This window comes from Chelonia mydas, chromosome 5, assembly GCF_015237465.2.
Source record: "Chelonia mydas isolate rCheMyd1 chromosome 5, rCheMyd1.pri.v2, whole genome shotgun sequence".
NCBI classification, from domain to species: Eukaryota; Metazoa; Chordata; order Testudines; family Cheloniidae; genus Chelonia; species Chelonia mydas.
Window position 1 is genome coordinate 98,802,996 of NC_051245.2, and position 12,695 is coordinate 98,815,690.

Genomic DNA, 12,695 nt, shown 5'->3' on the forward strand with positions numbered 1-12,695 from the left:
GATGGAAATCAAAGAACAAATAGCCAAATAAAAAACAGGAAGTTTGTCCAATGTAATGTGGGTTGGCTGATCTACCAGGAAATAAAGGGCGCAAGCAAGCAAGCCAAAACAAAGATTTAAAAAAATACCAAAAATGAGGTCCTTATGTTCATATTTAGGCTCTTAAATAGAAGTGTCCTGACTAAAAAGTGCTGAGGACCCAGGAGTGTCTGTTATAATAGCATATCAACCTTTATACTTAATTATTTGTGTTACTGTAGCACCAACAACCCCCAGTCATGGACCAGGGCCCAGTTGTGCTAGGTTCTGTACAAATACATAATAAAAGTTGTCCCTTGCCCCGAGAGCTTACAATCTAAGACAAGAGACAACAGGTGCAGACAGACCAACATACAGGGGAGTACAAGGAAACAATGTGACAGTATTGGTCAGCATGATAGGCAGGTGTCTGCAGGGCCTACCTAGGGTTAAGAAAAAAATTCCCCTTTGGGACAGTGGTGGTTATACAGTTGCCCATTTATAGGGGTTTGCACCTTCTTCTTAAACCTCTCATATTGGTCACTGTCAGACTAGATGTTCCATTTGTCCAATCTGGAATGGCAGTGCCTATGTTCCAATTACTGAAAAGGTAAAGGCCTAAGGAAATAGAAATGGGAAGCAGGATCTAATGACATTTGTTTCAGGAACGTGCTCAAGCTTTACAAATTTCTGAGGGAGGATGATTGAGATGAACTTTTATACAATATGAAATGTTTAGCAGCAGTGTGCTAGAAAGGGGGGCTAGTAAGTGGGTGAGATGTCCACAATAAAATGATTTGGACTCTAATGTTTTGCTTAGAAGAGACCATTACAGTGTAGGTAACTTAGTTTTATCCAGAGTGTCATAACTCCTCTTTTGTGATGCAGTTCCAGGATTTGCTTTGTTCCAAGCTTTGTTTTCTGAGAGACAAAATGATCAGATTCAAATAGCCCAGTTTTGGAGGGCAAGGTAGTGTGATTACAGTACCCTAAGCAAAACTAGAAAATTGTGCAGAGATGGGGAAGGTCTTACCTAGGAATACCCTGCAGAGGACAATATCTGGCATGATTCTGCATCATTGCATCTTAACTGCCTTGAAGGATGTTTAGAGGTACTTCAGTATGCTGTATATAAGCTTCTAAGACAGAACTTCCCTGTCAACTAAGAGTTATGATGCTGCTCAAAGATCTGCTTAGTATCTGAAGTACTTTGCATAATATGACACATTTGTAATGGCAAAAACTATCTTACTAATGATTAAGAACAGGCCTAAAGGTACACTCTCTGTACTACTTTTGAAACTCTTTTTTCAGGCCCTGATCCATCAAAACAGTCAAGCTTTTGCTTCAGTTAAGTGTGCAATTTTCTGGATTGAGTCCCTAGTCACTAGCATCGTTTTTACCTTAACTTGGAACGGCCTTACCTGTTTCATTGTGTACGGTTATTGTAGTGTAACAGCATTTTCAGAAAATATATATGATACACAAAGCTTAGTACAATTTAACTTTTGTTCTTATGGAAGGGGATATAGCTATAACATGAGCCAGGAATCCTATGGGCCAGTGCCACACACACTTTCATATATGACTGATGGTGCCCCTCAGCCTTCGTCTGTAACTGCTTCTTCTCTTCTAACCCTGCTTCTTCCAGGATCAGAGATTGCTATTTGTGCCAGATTGTATGGCTTAAGGATGTATACAAATGGGGACCTACAGGAGATCACATAGCTATTCTTTTTCCTGAATTAATCCAGGGTTTGAATGTGGATCTCTTAGCAGTGCATTAACAGACTGTGTCTACCTCAAGGCTAAAGTATAGTGTTCTTTGGATTCAAACCATGCCTTTAAGGCTCTGGCCTGTCTTGAAGGTGCTGAGTAGTCACACGACCCCAGCAGGACCTTAGAGAACCTCAGAGAGGCATTGTGCCTTGGGAACTCCCCAATGTGAATGGGAAGACATGAAGGGTGTGACATGCATTCTTCACAGCTAGTCAGCAATGTTGGCTGGTAGAAGTTCGGAAGAGGGGGGCGTGATCCCATTCTCCCCCATTCACTGCCTTTGGGGTGGCTAGTGGTTCTAGCTCCACACAGGTTTTAAGCTTGGAGTGCAAGGAATATGACTGTGACTAGTCCTTGTGCAAGGATCAGAAGAGTGTGTTAGGAACCTTGAACAACTGCTTCATCTTATCCATTGTATGGCTGCTTGGTTTGAAATACCCTCACTTTGTATCTTTTGGGCAAGCTGCAAAGACATATTGTATAGGTTTTTGGAGAGGGCTGAGGGTATGCTGCCCGGAATGAGGAGAGGTTGGAAAGGATTTTTTTTTTTTTTTGGTAGGTGGCAGGCTGGCTGAGTTGTGTTTTTTTTTTTTTTTCTTGACTGCTGCAGGGGGGTTTGTTTTGTTGTAGTAAATTTGTTGGTAAATTTGATACTGTTAGATAAAGTGTATGTGCCTTTTTGCACAATGGGAGCAGGACATGACAACTATAGTTAAGGTAGTATAAGCATTCCCATTCTCAGAACCCATCGTAGTTGCTGATATGTCTCTGAAATGGTCAGGTATTTAGTTTGGTCTGTGCCTGAAGTTTAAATGTGTTGTAAATGTTTGAGTAAAAACCAGTTCATCCATCTTTTTTTGGTAGTAAGAGAATGGAAAAATACTTCCCTTGTCATAAAAAAGATTCTTGCCACTTCTTCACCAGTTCTACACTCCAGACATCAAGTACCAAAACTTTAAATTTGGCATATAGCCCTCATTGTAGAAAAGTATCTGAATATTTCAGTGGAACATAAGAACATAGGAATGACCATACTGGGTCAGACCAAAGGTCCATCTAGCCCAGTATCCTGTCTTCCGACAGTGGCCAACACCAGGTACCCCAGAGGGAATCAACAGAACAGGTAATCATCAAGTGATCCATCCTCTGTAGCCCATTCCCAGCTTCTGGAAAATGGAAGCTAGGGGCACCATCCCTGCCTATCCTGGCTAATAGCCATTGTTGGACCTATCTAGTTCTTTTTTTTCGAACCCTGTTATAGTATTGGCCTTCACAACAGTCTCTGGCAAGGAGTTCCACAGGTTGACTGTGCATTGTGTGAAGAAATACTTCCTTTTGTTTGTTTTAAACTTGCTGCCTATTAATTTCTTGTGTTATGAGAAGGAGTAAATAACACTTCCTTATTTACTTTCTCCACACCAGTCATGATTTTATAGACTTCTCTCATATCCGCCTTAGTCGTCTCTTTTCCTACCTAAAAAGTCCCAGTCTTATTAATCTCTCCTCATATAGCGGATGCTCCATACCTCTAATAATTTTTGTTTCCCTTTTCTGAATCTTTTCCAATTCCAGTATATCTTTTTTGAGATGGGGCGACCATATCTGCACGCGGTATTCAAGATGTGGGCATGCCATGGATTTATATAGAGACAATATGATATTTTCTCTCTTATTATCTATCCCTTTCTTAATGATTTCCCAACATTCTGTTTGCTTTTTTGACTGCCGCGGCACATTGAGTGGATGTTTTCAGAGAACTATCCACAATGACTCCAAGATCTCTTTCTTGAGTGGTAACAGCTAATTTAGACCCCATCATTTTATATGTATAGTTGGGATTATATTTTCCAATGTGCATTACTTTGCATTTAAAAACATTGAATTTCATCTGCCATTTTGTTGCCCAGTCACCCAGTTCTGAGAGATCCTTTTGTAGCTCTTTGCTGTCTGCTTGGGACTTAACTATCTTGAGTAGTTTTGTATCTGCAAATTTTGCCACCTCACTGTTTACCCCCTTTCCCCAGATCATTTATGAATATGCTGAATAGGACTGGTCCCCGTACAGACCCCCTGGGGACCCCACTGTTTACCATTCTCCATTCTGAAAACTAACCATTTATTCCTACCCTTTTGTTTCCTATCTTTTAACCAGTTACCAATCCATGAGAGGACCTTCCCTCTTATCCCATGACAGCTTACTTTGTTTAAGAGCCTTTGGTGAGGGACCTTGTCAAAGGCTTTCTGAAAATTTAAGTACACCACATCCACTGGATCTCCCCTGTCCACATGCTTGTTGACCTCCTCAAAGAATTCTAGTAGATTGGTGAGGCATGATTTCCCTTTACAAAAACCAGGTTGACTCTTCCCCAACAAATTGTTCATCTATGTGTCTGACAATTTTGTTCTTTACTATAGTTTCAACCAGTTTGCACGGTACTGAAGTCAGGTTTACTGGACTGTAATTGCCAGTATCAGCTCTTGAGCCCTTTTTAAAAAGTGGTGTCACATTAGCTATCCTCCACTCATTTGGTACAGAAGCTGATCATACAGTGGCCCCACTGGTTGTTTAGCAGGCTTCCTGCTTCTGATGTACTTAAAAGAAAAAATTTGCTATTACTTTTTGAGTCTTTGGCTAGCTGTTCTTCGAATTCTTTTTTGACCTTCCTAATTATATTTTTACACTTCATTTGCAAGAGTTTTTGCTCCTTTCTATTTTCCTCACTAGGATTTAACTTCCACTTTTTAAAGGATGCCTTTTTGTCTCTCACTGCTTTTTTACTTTTTTGGTTCTCTTACTATGTTTTTTAATTTGGGGGTATACATTTAAGTTGAGTTTCTATTATGGTGTCTTTAAAAAGTTTCCATGCTGCTTGCAGGGATTTCACGTTTGGCACTGTACCTTTTAATTTCTGTTTAACTAACTTCCTCATTTTTGTATAATCCCCCTTCCTGAAATTAAATGCTACAGTGTTTGCCTGCTGTGGTATTTTCCCCACCACAGGGATGTTAAATTTAATTATAGTATCGGGGTGGCCAATCTGTGGCTCCGGAGCCACATGTGGCTCTTCGAAAGATAATATGCGGCTCCTGATAGGAGCTGACTCTGGGGAAAAACGGTGAGTGCTCAGCTCCCCCTTCTTCCCCCAGCGCCTCCTGCCCGCCAGCGCCCCACTCCCCCCCCAATCAGCGCCTCCTCCTCTCTCCCCTGTGCCTCCTGCCTGCCGCGATCAGCTGTTTTGTGATATGCAGGAGGCTCGGGGGGGGGGGGGGGGAAGGGGGGAGGAGGAGCGCAGGAGGCTCACGGGGGCAGGGAGGAGCGGGGACACAGCTCACTTGGTGGAGGGGGTGGGAAGAGGTGGGGTGGAGGTGGGGACTTGGGGAAAGGACTGGAGTAGAGAGTGGGGCCTGGGACAGAGCCAGGGGTCCAGCATCCCCTTGCCAGCCCCAGTGTCTCCTTGAATAAAGCACACGGTGACTAGCTGGTGTGGAAAATTTTAATCTAAATTTTTCTTACACCATCTTACAATGGAAGGCAAGTGCAAACAGAAAAGAAAATACACAGATGAAAACTGAGCCTTCCAACAGGAGTGGGAGAATAAGTACTTTTTCGTTAAACGTAATGGTAAGGCCATGTGTCTTCTTTGCCAGACTTGTGTCTCAAAGTTCAAATCTTCAAACTTTCAGCGTCATTTCGCTTTGAGCCATGCACATGTGAATCAAGAATTCTCACAAGGTTCTGAACTCTGCACTTTATAACTGTGAACGTTGAAAAAACAAACAGATGTAGAAGCCCAGTTTTTCCACCAGATTTGCCAGCTGATCGCCGACTGTAATGTTAGCCTCCTAATATGTGGCCTGGCACATAGCCTGTGCAAAAAAGCCCTACTCTGAAGGAGAGCTTATAAAAAAGTGCCTCAATGATGTGATTTCAATCCTGTCACCAGAGAATGAGAATCTACAGAAGAAAATTTCTGGCCTGCAGCTTTCACACCACACAATGGAATGCATAATCTCCAACCTGAACAGTGATATTGAATTGCAACTGCACTTGCAACTTTAGCAGTGTGAGTATTTGAGCATCACTTTGGATGAGTCGTGCCATGCACAGATTAAACCTTATTATCGGTATTTGTCCGCACTCTGTCTGAAGACTGAGTTGTAAGGGAAGAACTCCTCGCTATCATGTCACTAAAGGACAGAACGCGTGGACGAGATCTAAAGGAGGTTTTCATGTTGGTAGTTGCGAAAAGCCACTTCCCTTTACAGAAGCTCACTGCCATTGCAATGGATGGGGCTCCGTCCATGGGGGAACTGCGAATGGATTAGTAGGGATTTGTAAGTCTGATGAGAGCTTTCCCGAATTTTGGACATTTCACTGTATTATTCATCGGGAGCAACTGGTGTCTAAAAATCTCAAATTTGATCACATCATGAAACCTGTCTTGCACATTGTGAAATTCAGTCTTTCAAATACATTCAAGCACAGACCATTTCAAAATGTAATTGAAGAACTGGATGAAGACGACTTCCCTGCCGATTTGCCATTTCACTGTGCAGTTTGATTTTTCGAGCTCCTGGAAGGAGTAAAATTGTTTATGGAGGAGAAGCACAGAATATACCCGAGCTTACAGATCCTGGATGGCTTCTAGCCTTGGCATTTCTTGCAGACATGCTGCTGCATTTGGATAAACTAAACGTGGACTTACAAGGAAAATTCCAGTTGCTGTCTGATCTAGTGTAAGGCGTATTTGCATTCATGAACAAACTGCAGTTGTTTCCCAGACAAATGCTTGAGGGAGAGCTGACACACTTTCCCTCAATGTCACAACTTCGAGCCAGATCAAAAGAAGATGCAGCAGGACCCCTAAAATGGAGCACAACTAGGTATGTGAGCGTGATTAAAGATCTTAAGCACAGTTTTGAGGAAAGATTCCAAGATTTGCTGCAGAAAAGACCTCAAATCAGATTTCTGATTGACGCTTTTAGTGCTGAAGCGGATTGTCTGAAGCCGCCTTTAGTCACTGACGAAGAAACATCCCAGATGGAAATAATAGAACTGTTAGAAGATTACAGATTGAAATCTGTTCAGAAGACAGAGGGGACCCTTTCTTTCTGGAAATCTTTACCAAAGGATAAATACCCCAACTTCAGAGGTCCAGCCCTAAAATTAATCTCGATGTTTGCCTCGACCTATCTTTGTGAGTCTGTTTTCTCGACACTCAAATATGTGAAATCCAAGCTCCGATCCGTTTTGGCAGACAGCCACTTAAGAGAACTGCTGCGTGTGAGCACAGCTGAATAAAACCAAACTTCAAGGGAATTGTTGAAAGCAAAGATTGCCAGAAGTCCCACTAAGTAAAAGATTAAGTTGTTATTGTTAACTATACGTTATAAATGTATAATAAATATACATGATCAACTTATATTATGATTATGTGCATGCATATATATATATCTATACACACAAATACATATACGTATATAATCAGTACATATTACTGGGGCTCTTTGGCAATGTACATTGGTAAATTCTGGCTCCTTCTCAGGCTCAGGTTGGCCATCCCTGATATTACGGTCACTGTTACCAAGCAGTCCATCTATATTCACCTCTTGGACCAGATCCTGTGCTCCATTTAGGGCTAAATCAAGAATTGCCTCTCCTCTGGTGGGTTCCAGGGCTAGCTGCTCCAAGAAGCAGTTATTTAAGGTGTCAAGCAACTTTATCTCTGCATCCCATCCTGAGGTGACATGTACCCAGTCAGTATGCAGATAGTTGAAATCCCCCATTATTAATGAGTTTTTTATTTTAATAGCCTCTCTTATCTCCCCAATCATTTCACAGTCACTATCACCATCCTGGTCAGGTGGTCGGTAATATATTCCTACTGGATGTGTTCCTGTGGTGTAACCAAGTTATAAGCTTTGAAAATCACCTACTGTACGTGTGCAGTAGGCTCAGGTACGGGCTCTCCTTGCTTAGGTTGTGAAGTGTAACACTAAGGAACGTCATACTGCGCATGCATGACTAATGTAACTGCCTAGGGAAAAGTGACCTGAAAGTATGTGTGGGTAGTGCACCTCGGCACATGTGCACCTCTGCGAGAAGTTGGAGCGCTTTTGTAGTCCTCCTAAGTTGCACAGGATAAGATATGTCCTGCTGTGCACGTCTTTCTTGACTTAAAGGTGCAGCATGGCGTTCTTCTCCATTATCCATTTGTTAAATGGACAACTACAGATGGAGGAGCAGTAATAGATCCATTAACATATTGTTGAGACTGAAGAAGCCTTGGAAACTGATGGCATGTCAATGGGAGACTTTCTGCATTTAATAGATTTCCCCTTTCCTCCCCCCAAAAGCACCACATTTTGACATTAAAAAGCTTTAGCTTAAATCAACAAAAAAGCAAGAAAATTTAGAGTTGATGTTGCCTCTGAATTCACTTGGTTGTGCCTAGCAGCTCTTGCAGCATATGTTGCTGTGAGATGAAATTAGGGGTATAATTGTTGTTAATCCCTGTGTGACTAATGGTAGATTAAAAGAAACTTGGATATTTAAAATACTCATTGCTATAAAAAGTTTAAATTACTGCTAAGTGTTGAACTGTTAAATTTGCTGTGCTACTTGAAATATAGCCAAAGTGGTAAATTCATGACATGCTTTTATAAAACTCCATTTTAATACTTCCTTGGAAATAAAGTGCTGCTTTAATCTTAATAAATATGTCTAAAACTAATAATGTGTAGTGTAATTTAATGTTGTTCCACTAGGTGGAATGGCTCTCCTCCCCACCAGCATTAATTAAAAAAAATGGCACTTTCCAGCATCTTTAATTTATGATCGCTGCAAACTATGTCAAACTGATTCCTTTTATTATCTGAAAAGGGTCTCCCTTTTATAAAGCTTTCTTGCTTGCTGCCTGGCATCCATTTCCTACAGCCTGCAGTGATCTGGCACAGTTTCCACAGTTACCCTCAATTGGTGAGGGAGAGGTAAGTATCACCTACTTTGCAAGGAGATCTCTATCTTCAGTTTGTAATGCGTTAGCCATGTTCTGATTAGATGAAGATGAAATGCTGAACTGCAGAGATTAATTAAATGTTCCTTTAAATAGGGTTAGTAAGTCCTTCAAGCACTTGAAAAAGGCATTTTTCTTCTTGACCCTCTATTATCAATGAATGACTTAATAGCCTTTAGCATTTTCCCCTGAAGAGAGGAATAGTTCAACATATTTTTATCAGTTTGAGGGATTAGAAGATGAGCATGGTCCAAAAAAGTCTAAGTGTTCGATGCATTTGCTTTAGGTGAAAAGTGGCTGCCATAAAATTCTTTAAAAGTTAATATTGCAATACATGGAAAAATAATTACCAGCAAACTGCCACTATTCCTTTTTTTTTTCTTTTTCTCTTCATTATTCCTACGTGTTGGGAAAGGACCTGGGTATCATTGTGAACAGCTCAGTGAAAATTGCTTAAACTTTACCACATTAAGCAGACGACGTTAGAATATTTAAAGAATGGGATAGAAAATTTTGATGAAAATATTATAATGCCATTAATTTATATAACGGCACACCTTACCTGGAATAAGTTCAGTCTGTTCAACCTATCTAAATATACAGAATATATCAAAATAGGATCAGGCCCAGAGAGCAGCAAAGAAAGTGATCAGCAAATGTCCGAAGAGCCACTCCCACCTCCTTTACATCTAGGGTGCAGCTAACAAGCCAGGCCTGGCAGAAGGAATTGGTCTGAATCAATCAGCATCTCACTACAGTTCCAACAACCTAGTCACAGGGAAAGTCAACAGAGAAACTCTGCCAACAAGTTGCAGTTATACAAAATCATTAGTGATATATAGTGACGGTAAATCAGTGTTTTTTGTTCACCCTCTCATGTAATGCAAGAACAAGGGACAGTCAATGCAGCTAAAAGAGAACAGATTTAAAACTAATAAAAGGAAATAAATTATGTACTGTGTTTTTAAAAAAAATAAACACCCCCCAAAAAACAAACAGACAAACAAAAAGCCACCAAGAAATCCCCAGCCTGTGGAATTCATTGCCACAAAATATCAGTGAGGCCAAGAACTTAGTGGGATGCAAGAAAATGAAGATGGTATGGATAATGAAAACATTCACAGTTACATTAGGTAGGATTGGTTTTTTAAAAAAAATAAAATGTATAAGAGATATATAAACTCTTTCTGAAGCATCTGATACTGGCCACTTTTGGAAATGGGATACTGGACTAGATGGACCACTTGTCTGATCCAATATGGTATTCCTGTGTCCTACTTGAGACATGGGTTACTATAGCCCTTCCAGAGAAGGTGCATTGGGAGGCATCCATTGAAAACTGCTCAAACCATTTTTTGAAAAATTGTGTTTCCACCGAAGTGCACTGGCTCGCCCCATTTCTGGGTCTCACTTGTCAGAAAGCAGGGCAGTAGTCCAAAATACTCAAAGATTTAGCAGATTAGTATTTACCTTTCAGTAAATTGAAGATGCATCTAGAGGTCTGGCTAAGCTGGTGCATATCAATACTCTGTGGTATCAGTTCTCTGGTGTCCCTATTGGTTTCTGTAGTTTTAAGCTTGTGTTTTAAACTAAAAGTTAAGCATCTGGGGCTTGATCCTGCAGCATCAAACTCAGCAGGAGTTTTTCCATTGACTTCACTGAGCATAGGATCAAGCCTTAGCCCTCATGGCTGCAAACAACACTGTTCAGATGCCTTACTGAGTAAGTCAAAACAATAGTTTGGGGAGATGTCATTGACACATAGCAGAAGTCATATTGACTCCAAAGAGAGTAAGATTTGGCTTTAACAGTTTCATAGGTGATTGCCTCAGCAGAAACATTCCAGCTATTGTGGGACTGGGAGATTGAGAAAAATCATAGCTATGATCAGGACTCATCAGTATGAGGATAAGAACCAGGCATCTCTGAACATCTCGGAACTATAGACCTGGTCTACACTAGGAAATTAGGTCAATATAATTATGCCATTCCTGGGTTTGAAAAATCCACACTCCTTGGCGATACAGTTAAATTGATCTAAGCCCTGCATTAGACAGCGCTAGGTTGATGGGCGAATTCTCCCATCAACCTAGCTATCATCTCCTGGGGAGGCGGATTACCTACCCGTCAATGTAGGCAGCATCTTCACTCAAGTGCTACAGTGCTGCAGCAGCTCTGTTGCAGCATTTTAAGTGTAGACAAGCCCTACGTCTCTTTATGCATCAGTCAGCTGCTAGTCTGTGTGGATGTGCAATAGTCAATCTAATCCTCCTTTATAAGGGCAGGAGGTAGGGAAGCCACTAGACTTCTCAAGTTGTTTTGCATCTGTAACGGCACTGAAATTCCCTCACAATCACAAAGTCCAATTAGAGATAGAGTTGTACAAAATGTGGATTTTTGTAGTGTCAGATTGTTACTTGAAAGAACAAAATCTCCCAGTGTTATTTTCTGAACAAATAACTCTCCTGTAGGAATCATAAACTTCTCCTCTGGACCTGAACAAATATCTATTGCCGTTAATGGAACTCTTTCTTGCCAGAACAGTAACTCCTCTTGATTTACTGTTCAATCTGTATGAAAAACCTGACTGACCTAATTCAGCTTCAATTTTCTGTACTCTTGAGGCCACTAAATGAGTCTCCTGCAATTATGCAGAATTACAGCCTTTTTGTTGTTTCAGGAAGTTTCAAATCCTGTATCTCTTTCTCAGACTACGTATTGCATCCTATTGATGTTGAGACAAAATAGTATGTAGAGGAGCAGTGCTTAAAATACAGATATTAAACACAAAAAAATCAATGTTAAGCTCACCTCTGAGTATGATCATTTCTGTATCTGGGATATTCTAATGTACTCCAGCCCTTTCTGAGAGGTTGACCTAAATATATCCATGTGTAATATGATTCCTAATTTTCCTTTGCAGCACCCAGCTTTTCCACTATCACTGTCCTAACTGGTTTCAGAGTAGCAGCCGTGTTAGTCTGTATTCGCAAAAAGAAAAGGAGTACTTGTGGTACCTTAGAGACTAACCAATTTATTTGAGCATGAGCTTTCGTGAGCTACAGCTCACTTCATCGGATGCATACTGTGGAAACTGCAGAAGACATTATATACACAGAGACCATGAAACAATACCTCCTCCCACCCCACTCTCCTGCTGGTAATAGCTTATCTAAAGTGATCATCAAGTTGGGCCATTTCCAGCACAAATCCAGGTTTTCTCACCCTCCGCGCCCCCCACACACAAACTCACTCTCCTGGATTTGTGCTGGAAATGGCCCAACTTGATGATCACTTTAGATAAGCTATTACCAGCAGGAGAGTGGGGTGGGAGGAGGTATTGTTTCATGGTCTCTGTGTATATAATGTCTTCTGCAGTTTCCACAGTATGCATCTGATGAAGTGAGCTGTAGCTCACGAAAGCTCATGCTCAGATAAATTGGTTAGTCTCTAAGGTGCCACAAGTACTCCTTTTCTTTTTACTGTTCTAACTGGTAACTTCTTTAAGGAATGTACGTGCAGTAGTGCTTTGCACAAAGTAATTTTGCCAGGGCCACTTTAATTTCACGTGCCCTCAGTTACCATTTGTATGATTCTAGTCCATTTCATATAGAAGCAGGTATTTTGGGGTCAGCATTGCTCTTTTATATCCCAATAGCCCCAGTAGTTTAACAGATTACTTGTTTTCAGGCCTTCCAAACTGAGACATCTGCCCTCCTGTTCTAATGGACAGACTACCAGGGTTGGTTCACTATACCACAGAAATGAAAGTGCAAGATTAATGGTCAGTGAACTCTGTGGATTGTGGTAATTTACTGTAACAAAAGGTAAATTTAACACCAGTCCAGTGTTCAAGGCCCTCAGAATATCTCAACTACTTCC

General features: G+C 40.9%; 1 protein-coding gene across 7 annotated transcripts in view; it reads left to right on the forward strand.

The window, feature by feature from the left end:
* SMARCA2 (SWI/SNF related, matrix associated, actin dependent regulator of chromatin, subfamily a, member 2) overlaps positions 1 to 12,695 on the forward strand; it is a 182,645-nt gene that overhangs the window by 39,632 nt on the left and 130,318 nt on the right. The window lies entirely within an intron of this gene.